The sequence below is a fragment of the Saccostrea echinata genome, unplaced genomic scaffold (assembly GCF_033153115.1).
Source record: "Saccostrea echinata isolate AGI-Se365-2 ecotype Australia unplaced genomic scaffold, CSIRO_AGI_Sech_v1 ptg000025l, whole genome shotgun sequence".
NCBI lineage: Eukaryota > Metazoa > Mollusca > Bivalvia > Ostreida > Ostreidae > Saccostrea > Saccostrea echinata.
In genome coordinates this window covers 7809440-7828168 of record NW_026889774.1, presented here as the reverse complement: position 1 = coordinate 7828168, position 18729 = coordinate 7809440, and the positions used below count along the sequence as shown (strand labels likewise).

Genomic DNA, 18729 nt, shown 5'->3' with positions numbered 1-18729 from the left:
TTAAATAGGTAAAACCCCTTATAAAAACTTCAAAGGGAAAACTGGACCTTTATGACTATAGGCTTAATTCATCTTTTTCCATTAAAATCATTTATTATTTTAAAAAAATCAAACTCGCTGTGTTTCTTCAGAATAGGGTGTACTTTTATGTTCCTAAAATTATAAGAATGAAATCTAATACACTGAAGATGCCAAAGCCAAAATGCTTGCCCGAGTCATTTTGTGTCTATTGCTCTTAAAGAGATTATTTTTAAAGATTTTTCCCCTCCATATTCCCATGAAAAATGTTGACACCTATATACATGTAAAATTTAACCCCTAATTTTAGTCCTTTTCTAATCCAAATGTCCATAATTTAAACAAAATTAAATACTGACACATAGATACATGCAAAATGAAAACCCTACTTTTAGCCCTTTCCTAACCCCAATGTTTATAATTTGAAAAAACTAAATCTATATGATGTTGTAATGTTGGCATATGAATTTGCTTTATAAATGTCACCCTGCTAATTATCACTCATACATATTCTCAGGCAAAACTTTTAACCCCTCTGCAGCTCTATCCTCGCCTTATGGCCAATGAAAAAAACTTGAATCTATGCTCATTAAGAAAACTCTTGGATAACATTTGTCTTATATGATCAAGTTGTTCTTAATTGTTCTTAAGGTATTCAATGTATAATGACCATATTCTGTACCTAATAAATGAATGGTCCAGTGTTTTTAATCAAATTAGCATTTTGAAGATGTTATCAAATAAAAGTACACCACCAAAGGAATTAACAAAATTTTGATTATTGTCCAATTAATTGCACCTTGAATATTATATTGAAGTCTATGGGCAGCGCATGTTTTGTTTAGATATTCAAAAAGGTAATTTGAACCTCATACAAATCTCTTGTGAAAATATGCATAAACTCTCTCTTTATTGAAATATGAAATAAAATAAGTCATCTACCACAGATATATTGTCAAAATTTAAATTTTCTTCTTTGCATCAAGGGCAGATAACTCTTGAAAATGTTTACGGTGCAAAATGGTCATGCAGTTTCTAATATGTTATCAGTCATGTGAATTTGGTTCATTTTACTTTCATCATTAATATCTAGCAATACATATTTAACTAGTTTAAAATAATTCAAAATTGCTCAATATTCCTTCATTATACATTGAATACCTTAAAATAACAGATTTTTAATGACATTATCCCATTTTTCATATTTCTTCATTATCTCCCCTTGAAAAAAGATGCAGCACCTTTATTTGAATAAGCTTTATTCCTTTTAAGCAGAGATACATTGTACCAAATGTGGTTTACATTGACCAAATGTTAGAAAAAAAAGAAAATGTTAAAAGTTAATGGAGGACAAACAGTCAAAACATAAATGTTGCATTGTTGGATACCAGAAACTTCTTTTTATCAGAATTGTGCAATTGAGCCTTTGGATCAGGTGAGCTAAATTCCATATCCATGTTTAGCTATGGACCTCACTGTTTAAACAGGTGTGCTATATCTTCTTGAAGTAATGTACACCATATACAAATGTTATTTTTAAGGCAACTCACTTCAATTTATTAATACTGGTACAATTTAGAAGATCTGAATTCCACTGGCAACTGTCAAAGGCAATCTAGTCTCACTTATAGATGAATCAGAATGTTTTTAAATGTACTTTTAAAGCTTTAATTCAATTGTCACAGCAGAATTTGTTTAACTTCCAAGAAATATTTTTCGAACTGGCTGGCTCTCTCAGTTGGACATTCAAGCACTCAAAATGGCTGCATGATTATTTTTTCTGATGAACACTAGGAATTTTCTTTTGTCCTGGTTTTCTTCTTTAGCCCACCATCTTGCATGCATCTATATTGAAATTAAATTTAAATGATCATTTAATCATGCATGTTTAAAAAAAAACACTTCAAATTATCAAATCCTTCCTGCATATATATATATATATATATATATATATATATATATATATATATATATATATATATATATATATATATATATATATATAACAGTGTATTATTTGAATTTGGAATTATTCGCAAATGTACATGTAATCTGGTTCTCCTTAAAAATTAGAAAGGCTATAATTCTGTCAAAAATCAATAAAGTGGAATGAAATGCAAACTTGATCTGTAACTTAATTATCAAGGTACACACACATGTACTAAAAATCAGCTAAATACACATGTACACTGTATCTGCGGGTGTTTAGTATGCTGGCATATTTCTGCCCTCTACATGCAAGTTAAATTATGTTAACATGAAACATAATTATGTAGACATGCAATTTATCTATGTCAACATGCAAAATAATTATTTTAACATGCGAGATAAATATGTAGACATGCGACTTATTTATGTCAACATTCAAGATAATTATGTAGATATGCAACTTATTTATCTCAACATGCAAGATAATAATGTTAACATGCAGCTTATATTTTTCAACATGCGACTTATTTATGTCAACATGCGAGTTATATTTTACATGCAAGATGATTATGTTAACATGCAACTTATTTATGTCAACATGTGACTTATTCATGTCAACATGCAACTTATTTATGTCAACATGCGAGTTATATTTAAACAAGCAAAATAATTATGTCAACATATGCATGCAAGATAATAAGTTGCATGTCAACAAACATATCTCACATATTGACATAATAAATTAACCCGCATGTCAACATAATTATCTTGCATGTTGACATAAATAAGTTGCATGTTAACATTAATTATCTTGCATGTTGACATAAATAAGTCGCATGTCTACATAATTATCTTGCATGTTAACATAAATTAGTCGCATGTCAACATAATTCTGTTACATCTTGCTTGTATGATGTCATATAATGGCGTGCATAAGTAAAGTTTAAAATTAGATTCTCTTGAGAAGTTGGAAACTTGCAGGTAACATAATTATTTTGCATGTTGGCATAAATAAGTTGCATATCTACATAATTATGTTGCATGTAAACATAATTTATCTTGCATGTAGGGGGCAGAAATATGCCACCAATGCCCATAGTTTAGAAAAAAAATCCAGAAAACCAAGTGATAAAGACTGACAGACAGACTGAAAGACAGATAAAGGGGAAACCTGTAGTCCCCTTCGGTTTCACTGGTCAAGGGGACTAAAATAATTACATATGGTGTACAAATATTTTGGAGACTCTCTGGAACAGTAGTATATTCATTAATTTTAAAATGAACATCATGAAAATATTGATCTTAGTACATGTACATGATGTGTCATAATAGAACATGCTAACTAAATAAATTAAAAGGAAAATCCCACTTTTCAGAGCACGGTTTTAATAAAACAAAAAGTGTGGAAAACCAAATGGGACAGACTGACAGACAGTCAAGGAGAAAATCTATAGTTCTCTCCAGTTTAAACGACATGGGACTATTAAAATAAGAAGTTTACACCCCCTCAAATGTTAAACATATAAAAAGACCCTTCTTTTTTGGATTGAGATTTTTTTTTTTTTTTTTTTAAAGTGATATTCTTACATTTGGTGATCCAAACAGAATTATAAAATTTAAAACTAGATTTACATAAAATTTTAATGAATAATGAGTAGAGAAAACATTTTTTAAACATTAGAAATTTTAATCTATCCATTTTAGCAAATATTTTTCATCACTCGAATCATTCTTGCTATGGCAGATTAAATTTGAAAAAAATAATTATTAGATGCGTAGGTTGCAGGGGCTTTTGAATTAAAAAAATATTGTGTAAAGGAAGTCTTAACATACAAATATTAGCTGTACATATATACATTAAATATTATACAATTATTGCTGGTTTTTGAGATCAATACAATGATTTAGACACCTGAAGAGTACAGTATTCACCGAGCCCGAAGGGCGAGGTGAATATTGTACTTCGAAGGTGGCTAAATCATCGTATTGACCGAAAAAACAGCAATAATTGTTTTATTATATGATTAAATGACACACACTCATTAAGCAATCCATGCCATCTTACTTGTTCACCTCTATTGAAGTACTACCTGAACATCATGAGAGAAACAGGGTTAAAAAACAACCAGTTTTATCACATGTATTTTGGAATTTTTAATTCTAGTTTAGGGTCAATGTAGAGGAAATAAATGTCAGGCACATATATAGGATTGATTTTGAAAATGGGGGCATTAGAAGGGGAAAAAAATGACAACTTACCTGAAAACAAACTTTTGACTAGCCCCCCCCCCCCCCCCCCCCCCAAAAAGGAAAAGAATTCTCCCAACTCAAAATTTTATTTAGTGGGATATAAAGATCCATAAACGAGGGGAGTGGGGCTTTCATTGAAATTTTTTATACTTAAAATTTAAAATAAAACTTTACATTCTCAAAAGGTGGGGAGAGAGCGGCAGTCCTCCTGCAACCCACCACTCCCACCCCTCACCAAAGAATCAATGTGCCTTTAATGTTATGTTCATATGAATGGAAGTCAGGTGCAAGTGAAATAACTTTCCAAAACTATTTGCATCAATTTGGAATTTCCCTATCTATTTTTGGTCAAATGTAGAATAAATAATTCCTTATATCGACCTGAAAGGTCACGTGCAGGTCAATATAACGTAGTATTTTTCTAACATTGTTGGATCTCAGCCAATCAGAGAGATGGGAATTATTCAATCATATAATAAATAAATATATATATATTACCGTATATACTCGCCTATAAGTTGGTTCGCATATAAGTCGGTTGTATTTTTTAAGCTTTTATTAGAGGGATTGACCATGTTGACCGTCTAAAATATCAGTCTTTTTATAACTCACCTATAAGTCGGACAAAGAGTTTTGGTCCAAATTACAACTCCCAAAAAACCGACTTATAGGCGAGTATATACGGTATATATACACTGTACTGTAGAAAGCCTGTCCACTGCTAGAATTCATTCACCATTTTTTAATAAATATGTTGTCAACTTACATGACTTAGTGTCTTCAACTTATCCCTCTTATCAGTTAAACTTACATAATTAACATGATTAACCATGTTATCTGACACATTTGCTTTCAACAGATTTTATCATAATCTAAAAATATCTCATGATTTTATTGCAATTATAAATTCATAAAATTTATATGTCCTTATTTGTCGCACATAGTCTCTTAATTAGGGGTGTTTGTTATACATGGACCAGTATATGGAGATAACTTTCAACTGAAGTTGGTTACCAGTTAAAGGCAATCTTAATTATCTTTACTTTTTTGGTTGTCAAAAGAATTCAAGTCATCTTAATTTAAGTACGACTTCACTGTACTTTACAAAATGTAAACTTTTTTTTTTTTGAGATATAGAATTTTGGATTACCATGATTACTGATTCTATAAACATGATAAATTATATTTATAAACAAACCTTATCATAATGATTGAAGAACACATTTATTCTTATTAATAACAATTTTACAGTGGAAACTTCAAGGAATTTTTTTTTAATATTCTATAGAACACGTAGAACAAAAGTAAAAAAAATTAAGTGATATGCATCAATATATATCATAAAACACAAGTCAAAATATTGTGACAGTCATGATTAAATTTTTTTGCATTTTGATACTCATCCCTACTTTTAATTAAATGAATATTTACTCTACACTTTGTGTAAGTTTTGAATGAAAAAGCATTTATGAGATTAGACTCAAAGCAAAGCTAGGGGGCTTATGAACAACAAAACAAGAGGCCCATGGGCAACAACACTCACCTATCAGTCACTTTGGCCCTGCTGTTCTGCCACAGATTTTTCCCCCAATATACATGTGTTCCTAATGGCTATGTAAAATTTTGATCGTCTTTTGTGGCCCAACCCTATATATAGGGGCCATCATTTAATAAAAAATGAATCTACGCTACCAGAGGATGCTTCTTACATTATTATGTTTCATCGTGGCTTTAATGTTCTTGAGAAGAATTAAGCATTTTAAAGATTTATCCAATGTAATCCCTATTGTGGCCCCACCCTACCCCCAGGGGCCATGATCTGAACAATTTAAAACCTACACTACCTAAGAAAGCTTTCACCTATTTTCATCTTTTCTAGTCCAGTATTTCTTGAGAAGAAGATATTTAAAATTTTTCCTATATATTTCAATGTAAAGTTTTGATTCCCTATTGTGGCCCTATCCTACCCCCAGGGGACATGTTTTGAACAATTTACAATCTACACTACCTCGATCAGGAAGCTTTCAACTAAATTTCATCTTTACTAGTCCAGTAGTCTTGAGAAGAAGAATTTTAAAGATGTTTTTCCTACAATATTTTCAATGTAAAACATCCATTCCCTATTGTGGCCCCACCCTACTCCCGGGGACCATGATCTGAACAATTTATAATCTAATCTTCCTTAAGAAGCATTTATATGAGTTTCTGCCACAGTGGTTCTTGAGAAGAAGATATCTGAAGATTTTCCCTATATATTTCATTGTAAAATTTTCATCCCCTAATTTGTGGCCCCATCATGCCCTGTGGGGGCAAGATTTGAATAATTTACAATCTACACTACCTCAGGAAGCTTACATATAAGTTTCAGCTTTTCTGGCTCATTGCTTCTTGAAAGAATATGTTTCAATGGCCCCACCCTATTTTTGCATTTCTTGATTATCTCCCCTTGGAAGGAAACTTGGCCCTTCATTTTAAAATTTAGAATCCCCTTTACCCAGGAATGCTTTGTACCAACTTTGCTTAATATTGGCCCAGTGCTTCTTGAGAAGAAGTTGAAAACATGTGAAAAGTTTACAGATGGACGGACAGACACTGGACAATATGTGATCTAACTTGAACTTTCAGCTCAGGTGAGCTAAAACTGGAAAAAGGGTGGGAAGGGGGGTGTTAAGTCATACATGCACCTTGTCCATTAGCTTTCATGAAAATTAAAAATATATGTACATGTATTTTTAAAAAAATCAATGTGAGAAGCTACATCAGGGTTTGAAATTAACAGTCGCCCACTCGCAATTTGCGACTAATGTTCCATATGGGCGACTTAAAATTACGTTCAAGTTGCCCACATGGCGATTAGAAAATTTACGATAATAAATATTTGTTTTTCAATTTTGTCCTAATGTTTTGTTTTTTTCTCTTGAAAAATTTCATAATCAGTAAAGTGCTTTATGATTACCCGTAAGAAGTACTTATACATAAAGCGTCTAAGTGATTGTGTCAGGCACAATGTGACATCGACGGGTCAATAAGCCCAAGAAACCAAAAAGTTCTGTTGTTATTTGTGAATGAAAACGTGCCATGTGCTCTATATATGATATTGAATGATCATATCAATCTTCATAAACAGAAGAGTTCCACTTCAAATTTAGATAAGTCGTGCATAATGTTACAACGGATAGAAAAGAAACACAAAACACATGATAAAAAAGAAAAGAAAAATGGGGTTATTGTTTTTATATTCAATAGAAGGTGTGATAATCTGTGGGTGAATAAATTTTGATGTGGGCCCCAGAATTGAGGTTCAGTAGCCCACATTGCTATCAAAGATTACAAGTTAGTTTAAAACCCTGTACATGTAAAAATTAGTTAAAATTAAATGGTAGTAATTAAAATTGCTAGGTCATTAACAATCAAGATAATTGATATAAATGTTTAATTCACTTACCAACAATGAGATCCAAGTTCAAAGAGCCATATTTCCAATGGTTGATTCTTTGTCATCAAAACTCCTAAAATCCGTCTTAGTCTTAACTCGCACATCTTCCTTAAATTTTTGAGAATCATGATTTTTGTTAATTTTGTCAGTTCAACAGTATTTCCTGACTTAATGGAAGTCTGAAAAAAGTCCTGAGGATAACACTCTACTATTCTTTTTTTTCACACTCCCATGGAATTTATTCTGATTTGTCATATTTGGTTTCTCACAATCCTTAAATCTTTCTATTGTGGCTATACATGCTTCCTTTAAACTTGGTTGATATCATGTGTTCTATGATCCACCACAAGCTGTAGAACAGACGTCCTTCTTCTTACAGGGTTTGTTGATAAGAAATGTTCATAACTAAAAAGATAAAGTGATTCCCATCTATTAGAATGTTGCAGACCTTTAATGAAATATCAAGATTACAAACAGTATTTAAGCTCAAAGGTGCATTGAAACATTACTAATTGTGAGCATTGCAAACATAGATCTCTAAAACATCAGAGGTGGGATGAGTTGTCATGGAGGAATAAGCATCCCCTGTCAACTAGTTACACCTGCTGTGAGCTCCTTGTCATAATAGGGTGAAATGGATAAATCTGTAGACAATTCAGTATGAAAATAATGGCATAACAATTTCTGTATGAAAAACATCGATCAGTAAACATTTGACTTATCTGTACAGTAGACTGTATTTGTTAACAAGGTCATTGTATCAAACACAGAATTTGCAAAATGTTCAACCTGTATCATCAACTTATTTGCCAATAGCTTGCCTCATTTTAGTAATTGTTTGTACTAGGTACACATGCTCTTGTCCTTTGAATCAAATGGGAGTCATAAACTCCATATGAAGGTGATAATGCTACATAAGTAAGGGAAGTTAATAATAGAAAAATTAAAGTTATGTGTTTATCATAAAATTTAGTTGTTACTTTGCCATTAATGTCTTTGTCTAGTAAAATATTCAAATATGAAACAGATGTATATGCCTCTGTGGTGTCTTTAATTTTGAGTTCAAAGAGATAATTACATGTGAATGAAAAAAAAATTAAATATAATGAATAGTGATCAATCTCAAAAAATGTATAAACATTACAAATCTGTGAAGTGCCTTGCAAAAACAAGGACCCCCTGGAAATCCCAGAGGTGGGATCAGGTGTCTAGGAGGAGTAAGAATCCTCTGTTGACCGGTCACACCTGAATAAGTTAATGTAGGAATAAAAATGAATAATTACTGTCCATTGATAAAGCATCATCAATATGTCATTATACATGATATATCTAATCATGTACCATTAGTATATATAGGACAGGAAATACAAAATATAGTTATTTATAAAACAGTGTACAGTGCTACCTCGGTATATTGCCAGCTTTTGTCCAAGGCAGATTTTGGCATTATAGCGAGGGTGGCAATATAACGAATTCTGCCATAAATTACAATTCAGTGGGTAATCAAAGCAAAATAAATAGTTTATGTAATTCATTTCAGTTACAGTCTGTTAATGTCATGCTTGTGCACATACGTATAAGGGAAGCTCTCGTTTCTTTTTGAAAAAGAAGTCATTATTTTTTTAGTTTACAATATTTTTACTGAAAAGAAACAAAATGTCAGAATATTGAACACCTGTCAATTCCCTGCTCTTTCGCCATGCTCTAAGAATTTAATAACCTGATAACAAAGATGTCAGTAGCCGTTACAGCCTCTCGGTATTAAAAAAGTTTTGAGAATTATTATTAATCTCATCTGAATCGAAAGTAGATTTTTTTCACCGTCTCAAGAATTTCTGAATCAGTTAAAAAGTTTGGTTGGTAAAGTGTCATGACGAATGGCAAGTCACGTGTCAGAATACGTCAACCTGTTGTAATAAACATGCATTCTTATGTTTGCTGGTACCTGTGTACTTCTCTTCCGATTCTGTTTTGATATTTATCAATCAACCCAATCTGTGCCCAACAATTTATGAAAAATTCAGGGGTAACAGAATCCTTAATATTTTCACGTGCGGAATTATAGTAGTCTAAAAATAGAGGTGGGATTTCCTTTTGATCGATAGAATGGCTTCTTAATCTAAGAGGACACAAATGAATATTTGCATTTATTATGGTTGGGGGCATTATCCATGATAAGCAATAATCGGCGATTTACAATCAAATAGATCGAATATTGATCAATCAATTTTTTTTTCTTGTAATCCAAATTTGTACGCTTTCTCTTGCCTGACGTTTCCATAACTGTGATGAAATAATTCTTCTTTCTTATAAAAACACGCCAAAGACATTGCTAATTTTGAGTTTTATTCACCAATTATTTTTAATTTAGCTGAATTCCTTGTCCAGCCCGTTACGCTTCACCGCAACCACTGTCAAAGCACGGGTGTGTTGTCCAAATTACCGACCCGCTCTAGGTAATTGGCATTGTTCTCGAGGGTTTTCCTTATATAATTTGACCTTTTGTTTCCTAAAACCAGTGGCGGATGGCAATAAGCAGGGGTGGCAATATAACGGGTGTATTAACAAAAGGGGGAAATCCGTTCTTCGAGAATTCTTGGCAATAAGCGAGGGTGGCAATATAACGGAGGGCAATATACCAAGGTAGCACTGTATTTTCAACTTCAGCTAGGTCATCATATTAAAAAACAAGAGGCCCAAGGGCCTTAACGGTCACCTGAGTACAATACAACAATTTAGAGGATCCATAGAGTATTAAAATGAAATGAAAGGTGAAGCTTTGTTGCCCAAAAGCAAGAAAAATAGGGTGACCAGGATCAACAAAATAATTAGTCTACTATTCATTAACAGTCCATAAATTAGGTTCTAATCTGTTCCCCATTTATCACTATCACCATACAGTATATTACCAAACTATCAGTGCTTTTGTACTATTTTAATTCCTTGTTGTAATCTCTTACATTGGCCTCTCTTGGTCTTTGATGAACATTTAGTAAGACAAGTTATTTTTGTCTCATTTTTATTTATCTATTACTTACAACTCCACATGATCATTAAAACTATGAAAATACTTTTTGTATTATACAATAAAAATTCTTGCATAATTCTCTTATTCTATTAATTTTTCATGAACATTATTTACAATGATTAATTATCAAAAGTAAACGGCAAAGGGGAATAACTCCTCTCAGTAGAATGCAAATTAATTGAGCCCTGGCTAGGACCAGAACACTTGACCAAATGGTCCAGATGTTCAAAAATCTGGTAAAAATACCCTTCCTTATTACAACTTTTACACTTTTTGCCTCTGATATGCCCAAGTGCAGAGAAGATTTTTAAAGAAATAATGCATTTTCACTACAGATTCACTATATTATCAATAGAGCCCCTCCCCCCCCCTCCCCTTCACCACCGAGAAACACCAGAGCCTCTCACCCTGGGACCAGAAGTTTCAAGTTTGCTCATCATAAGTAATCACTTTGTTTAACTGCTTAACATTAAGGAGCAGACAGGATCATTTAATAGAATTAATGCATTTTCACTACATTATCAACAGCCCCACCCTTATACCAGCACATCTGACCCAGGGGTCATGCAATTCACTACTCTGGAAGAAGCACTCTTGCTCATCATAACTATATACTTAGCTTCTTTGCTTTTTAACCAGAAGCAGAAAAGAATATTTTCAAAGAAATTTTGATTTTTCACTATATAATCAATAGAGCCCCCCCCCCCCTTTTGACCAGGACCCTTGACCCTGGGGCCATGAAATTCACAATTTTAGAAGAGGCATTCTTGCATATCATAACAATGTACTTAGTTTGTTTAAATAGTACCCAGGGGCAGAGAAGAAGATTTTCAAAGAAATAATTCACCTTAACTGTAGGAGCTATATAGCCCCACCCTAGCACAAGAACCCCTGTCCCTGGGGCCATGAATTTCACAATTTTGGAAGAGGTGTCCTTGCTTATCATAATAATGTACTTAGTTTGTTTAAATAATACCCAGAAGCAGAGAAGAAGATTTTTAAAGCATTAATGCATTTTCACTATATAATAAATAGAGCCCCGCCCTAACATCAGAACCCCTGACCCAGGGGCCATGAAATTCACAATTTTAGTAGAGTTACTCTTGCTTATCATAACTATGTATTTAATTTGTTTAAATAATACCCAGGAGTAGAGAAGAAGATTTTCAAAGAAATAATGCACTTTCACTATACGATCTATATAGCCCCACCCTAGCACCAGAACCCCTGACCCTGGGGCCATGAATTTCACAATTTTGGTAGAGTCACCCTTGCTTATCATAACTATGTATTCAATTTGTTTTAATAATCCCCAGGAGTAGAGAAGAAGATTTTCAAAGAAATAATGCACTTTCACTATATGATCTATATAGCCCCGCCCTAGCACCAGAACCCCTGACCCTGGGGCCATGAATTTCACAATTTTGGTAGAGGGCTCAATGCTTATTACAATCATGTCAACAGTTTGACTGCTTGATGTCCAGGAGTAAAGAAGAAGATTTTTAAAGATTGCATTAATTTTGATGGTTTTAGCCCCACCCCTCAGGCCCCAGGGGGGCAGGGACCATGAAATTCACAAATTTTGTTCCCCTTCACACATAGATGCCATATGCAAAAATTGGCTGAAATTGGTTCAGCGGTTTCAGAGAAGAAGCTGAAAATGTTCAAATGTTAACACACGACGCACGACGGACGACGACGGACGAAAACAGATAGCAATAGGTCACCTGAGTGACTCAGGTGACCTAAAAATCATATATTTCCAAACATTGAGGAGTTTCATTGTATTTAATCTTGTAAATAATGTATCTGACCAGCAACATATGGCATGTGGCTTAATTGTGCTATTACGCATGCATCAAAATTTATTTCTAATTATAGCTTTCCTTAGTGTGCACACGGCCTTAATGCAAAGAAATTTGATGCGCAGTAAATTAATTTGAATTAACTTATTTGCATTAAATTGTCCATGTGAATGTGGTTCAAATTTAATCTGTATTAACTTACGTTTAATTCGAATTAAACCCTCCTTGTGAAGACGACATTAAATGTACATATCTCATACTGTACACCCTCATCAAAACTTCACAACCAGATAATACATATTCTTGTCAGCTGTCAAAATCACATTCGCATGATTAAAATGAAAGTGAACGTGAAGTTGAATACCGATCCCGATTAGAATGAAGACAATTAAAGGACTGTTAAGGACCCTCTATACACTAAATCAAAAATGTTTTTAGTCCAAGATAAATAAATTGAACACTTTATTTGCATGTGTTATCTCACTCAAGTAAACAATGTGTAGAGATTTCTGTTCATCAATACTTTAATGTCTTTGAATATTTTTCTTAGGGTGTAAACATGCCATGTACCCTGTGTTGAACATGTTGAAATTCAAGAAAATGAAGTAGATCTGATAAGCTCATTATTTATACCTTTATACAATATGATTTTTTTATTCAATTGTTAAGAATGCTTGTATTAACTAAAATTCAGTAACAGACTGCTAGGATTTCAATTTATCAAATTTGATTTAGACCCCAGGGCGAATTAGTCTCTATCTCAATAAAAATACCATAAAATCAGAGCTCTTTGGTGTGCAGTATATACTAGAGTGTAATTGATTTGTATGAGAAAACTGAAATTAAAATAATCATGGAGGGTAAAAAATTGGGGGGGGGGGGTTTACAATCTTTCAGATTTCTTCTAATTCCATCAAAAAATATATACAGAGAGATTAATTTATGCAATCTAAGTAATTATAATACACAGATGATAACATTTCTTGCTCATTTGAAATTACATATACATTTGTAATATTCTTGGCACACCGACTTGTTCACTATCAACAAAATGTTTTCCTTTTAAATTAAATTTTAATAATCTGGTTAAGTGGTACATTCTAACAGATACTCTTTATCAACAAACTTCTCTTAATATAATTGATCACTCAGGTTTACAGCGCCTGCCAGTCAATCGATATCAAACATTAATTAATAGAGTCCGGCCTCTAAAAGATTATGAGGCCCCTTATATTTTTTGTTGTATTGTCAAAATGTCTTTTATTGTCTTTTTTACTATTTTTAATACACTTACAAACAACTTGTTCCTTAGACACTAAATAATGATTAAATAACTTGAGTTTGGTCTGAATTTACTGTGCTTTTCCAGTCACTGCACTTAAAAATACTATTTTTGCATCTACTGTAAGTTTTACTCGCATTAAGGTGTTGATTATATACATGTACTGTAGAAGGACAAATTTTCGTGGGCATAAAATTTTGTTATTTCTTATGTTATCTGAGAAGGTTTTGTAGGCATTAAATTTCATTGTTATGAATGTAACCCTACTCATTATATTGAAATGTAATATTTCATGTGGGATTAACAACGAACAAATGACAAAATAAAGGAATATTTCTGCTTTAAAAGCATAATATTGTGTGTATATATATACACTGTATAGCCCTGGCCTTGGAGAACTGGAATCTTGCTCCCTCCCTCAATGATATACTTTAACTGTATAATAACATAATTGTATTCTCTGCAGTTGGAAAATCTTTTCATTAATTTTTCTTTTTAAATCCCTCAATAAAAAAAAAAATCTCTTCATTTTGAATTTCAGTGGTTGCATTATACCCCAATAAATACATGTATAGTGTGTACCCCTCCTTCTTTGTTTTTTGGGTTTTTTTTCTGAAAATAGAAGTGTGCACACCATAAAAGAGAATTTATAGTAGTTCGTATTTGTCTAATATATTAACACATTACATATGGAATGCCCCGATGACAACAATGGCCAATGGTGTAGTATTAATTATCTGTCCTGTTTATTATGGAAAATAGCTTAATAATGAAAATTATCAGTATGACTGTCAGTTGCAAACAACTTTTTTTTTTTTAATCCCATTTAAATAATTTTATTTTACTTTTTATCTGGACTACATGTATCATTGGTGAAGTTCTTTGTCTTTTAAACTGAACCTTTAATTTTTTTTTATACTGGCACAATTAGCTGATAACATACAGACTTAATTTTAAATTTATTGATCCTCCCAAATTGGGCCAACAGACTGTCATTAAGGTAAATAAATATGTAAAACACTGATTCATGACTGTAGTATATTGAAATAATGCAGGAAAACATGTACAGATCATGTTGATACACAAACACATCATCATGAACTCCGATCATCAGAACTTCAGGTAGTTTTGTTTTTTTTTCTGACATGTAGGTTTTCACTATTAAATGAATATTATATAATTGCATTCATACCATAAACTTCTCTCTGCTGTGTTCTGAGAATCTATGAACATTGATAATTTCTGATCCGAAACCAATGAATCTACCTGAAATGTATTATAATATTATGCAGTTTTAAAACATAAATTCCATGATAAATAAATAGTGTAGTGAAATTCCTTTGATCGAGTTAATAATTATATAATCAGGGTTAAATTTAGTCTTAGCGATCAGAAGTTATCTCCTATGTCCAGGCATTGTTTCAAACGTTTAGAAGAACATGATCTGACTCAGCAGATCTTGATAAAGTATATAAGCGGGCTCATTCAAGTCTCGGTGTTCAGTTATTGAGAAGCCGTAGAAGAAGAAGGACGTGTTACGGACAAGGTAAGGTATTTGTGTTAGCTCATTTGCGGTGTCTCAAACTGCTGCAGACGGACCATTTGAGCTACATGAATCCTTACAGGTTACTAAATCAGAGTAAATTACTATATTATAAACGGGTGTTTGAATCCGGGTGTTCGAAACTATAGGTCTGGGAGCTAGTGCTCAAACATAGTGTCAGACCAGGGGATTAGTACGTAGACTAGGAGATAACAAGTTAAGGAAAATTATAATAAAATAGAGAATCAGTTTAAATCATAGTGTTGTTGATTATTATTGATTGTGTTTGTTATTATATTGAATCCAATCAGCTGAATACGTCAAGTAACGTAAAGGAAAAATTCTTTATCTATACTTCATCCGTGGTCGAACCCACAAAATACATTACAAATTTTTGGTGGCAGCGGTGGGATAAACCCACTTGTGATTTTTATATTAAGAACAATTATTTGTTAAAGAACTTTGTCTCAGAAACATTAGTTTTAGGTCTTAAACCATGGATGACGTTGACAAAGAGATAAGTTATCTTGAAGAGAAAATTAAAGAGTTCTCAAATGAGAGTATGCGTTTGAGAGAAAAAGAGAGACAGAAAGCCTCAACACCAATAACAAATAGAGATTCTGGCATTGGTGCCTCGGAACAAGTGAGTTCTGAACCAAGACAAGAGTTTGGAGGAGCTAAACCTAAAGTAAAGCTTGAGGCCGAGGCTGAAACTGATTTTGACTACATCAGTGATAGAACACGTAGACCAGCTTCAGACCATGCGCTATATTTTGAAACACCTAGAAATGTTCCAAGCAATGTTACAACACGCAGGTTTAGAGACAATAGATTTGAAGCACATGATGTTCGGGACCGCGTGGGAAAAGACCAAAAGTCCAGTAAGCTGAAACCCGCAACTTATGATGGATCGTCGTCGTGGTTAGACTATAAGTCGCATTTCAATGCATGCGCTTGCTTGAACCACTGGTCTGAAGAAGAGAAGGGGATGTATCTGGCCGTGTCCTTAAGAGGTCTAGCCCAAGGTGTGCTTGGAAACTTACCAGAATATCTGCAAATGGATTTTAAAGAGTTGTCCAAGTCCCTGGAAGAACGTTTTTCTCCAGCTAATCAGACTGAACTGTATAGGGCGCAACTTAGGGAGAGACGACAAAAAGCGTCAGAAACAATACCGCAGCTAGGCCAAGATATAAGACGACTCACTCGCCTGGCATATCCAACAGCTCCAGGAGATGTGTGTGAAACATTGGCGAAGGAGTATTTTATCGACGCTCTTGTAAGTTTTGATATGCGTTTGAGAATTAAACAGTCACGACCCCAGAATCTAAATGATGCCATTCGACACGCGGTTGAGCTCAATGCATTCGTTGGGGCAGAACGCAGAAGAAATGAAGACAGTGGTTTTGTTCGAGAAGCAGGAGGCGATGATACTCGTCATGAGACTAACAGAGGTAGTCTAGAAGACTCTATAAAGTCTATCAAGGAAATGCTGTTGAACCTACAGACAGATGTGAATAAGATGAAAACTGAGCAACAGAGGTCTCGTACTAACCAAACTTACAACACGTCTTGGAAGTTTGACGAGAAGAAGCAGACAACAGGTACTTCCAAAAAGTGTTTCAAGTGCGGTAAGCCTGGACACTTCAAGAAGGATTGTAGATCCAAAAGTCCAAATAAAAGTGAGATTTATGCTAAGCCACTACCATTTGACTCTGTTGGCAAAAGAAAAGCTGTCAAAAATACAGAGACCGGTAAAGAGAAGTCTGGACAATTCAAAATGGCTACCGAAAATGAAGGAAAGTCAGAAGAGAAACTTAAGGGTTCCATTGGAATCCACAAAAAGTCTAATGAACCAGGCATGTACATTCGTGGAACCATCAATGATGTGTCTGCCATGATATTAGTTGACACTGGTGCCACAGTAACACTTATTTCACGAAAGGTGTTCGATGCAATCTGCTTGAAGCATGACGTGAAACTGAATGAGACGAGTCAGAAGATTTTATCAGCTTCAGGCACTCCCCTTAATGTACATGGAAAAGCCGTTGTGAGACTTAAATTCGGCAAGAAAGTCATATTTCAAACAGTAGTAGTGGCCGACATGACTATTGATGCTGTTTTAGGCTTAGACTGCTTGAAAGCCAATAGAGGTGTTATAGATTTATGCAATAAAAGTCTGAAACTTGGGGGTGAGTTCCACTCTTTAGAGTTTGAAGGAAAAATTGGATGCTTTAGGATAGTAGCCTCAGGAACAATGACATTGCCATCGAAAACAGAAGTGGTGACAATAGGAAAAGTAATTGTGCCAGACAATGAGGAGTTTAATTTAGACGTTGGGGTAGTTGAACCATCAACAACTTTTCTTAATTCTGACAGAGGACTGGTCGGACGAACTTTGGTAAAAGGAGGTTCAAACGTCCCAGTAAGGCTGTTTAACCCATCAGAAAGTAATGTTATAATACATTCAGGAACGACGGTTGGAGAGCTTTCGCCTATAGAGGATGTAATTGAGGGCGAATTAGGAGAATCGGAATCCTCTGATAATTTGTCTGAACATCTAAAATCATTATTCACCAAGACAAGCTCAAACCTGAGTAAGAAACGAGCAAGAGTTGTAAAGTCATTGTTGATAAAGTATGCCCATTTATTTACCAAGTCTGACAAAGATGTAGGAAGGACAGGTCTGACAAAACATACTATTAATACAGGTGACAATAGACCTATCAAAGAAGTGCCAAGAAGACTGCCTGAGCACATGAATGCTGAAGTAGACAAACATGTACAAGATATGTTGGAAAATAATGTCATAGAGCCTTCCAACAGTCCTTGGGCCTCTAGGGTTGTTTTAGTCAAGAAGAAGGATGGTTCCACTAGGTTCTGTGTGGACTACCGACGACTAAACGCTCTCACAGAAAAAGATGCTTATCCAATACCACGCATCGATGAAACCCTAGACCAACTTGCAGGGTGCAAATGGTTTTCAACTCTCGACCTACACTCTGGGTATTGGCAGATTGAAATGGACCCGAAGGATAAGCCCAAAACAGCGTTCGTAACTCGTAATGGCCTATATCATTTTAACGTGATGCCATTTGGGTTATGTAACGCTCCTGCCACGTTTGAGAGGTTGATGGAGACCACACTAAGAGGTTTGCAGTGGGACATATGTCTAATTTACCTTGACGATATAATAGTATATGCTAAGACTTTTGAAGAAATGAACAGGAATTTGTCAAAGGTGTTTGAGAAGCTCGCAGCTGCAGGTCTAAAGCTCAAGGCTAAGAAATGCACATTGTTTGCGCGAAAGGTTGAATACCTCGGACATGTAGTGTCTGAGCAAGGAATATCAACTGACCCGAAAAAGACAGAAGTCATTCGGAAATGGCCTCGTCCGAACAATGTGACTGAATTGAGATCTTTTCTTGGATTCTGTAGTTA

The 18729-nt window shown here is 34.0% G+C and overlaps 1 long non-coding RNA gene across 1 annotated transcript; it reads right to left on the bottom strand.

Moving 5' to 3' along the window:
* Positions 1–1260: 1260 nt before the first annotated feature.
* LOC133192562 (uncharacterized) lies at positions 1261–12771 on the bottom strand. The gene is made up of 3 exons (XR_009721830.1): positions 12669–12771; positions 7643–8038; positions 1261–1863 (listed from the first exon to the last, which is right to left on the bottom strand). It is a non-coding gene; the product is annotated as an uncharacterized LOC133192562 (long non-coding RNA).
* Between the last annotated feature and the right edge of the window lie 5958 nt (positions 12772–18729).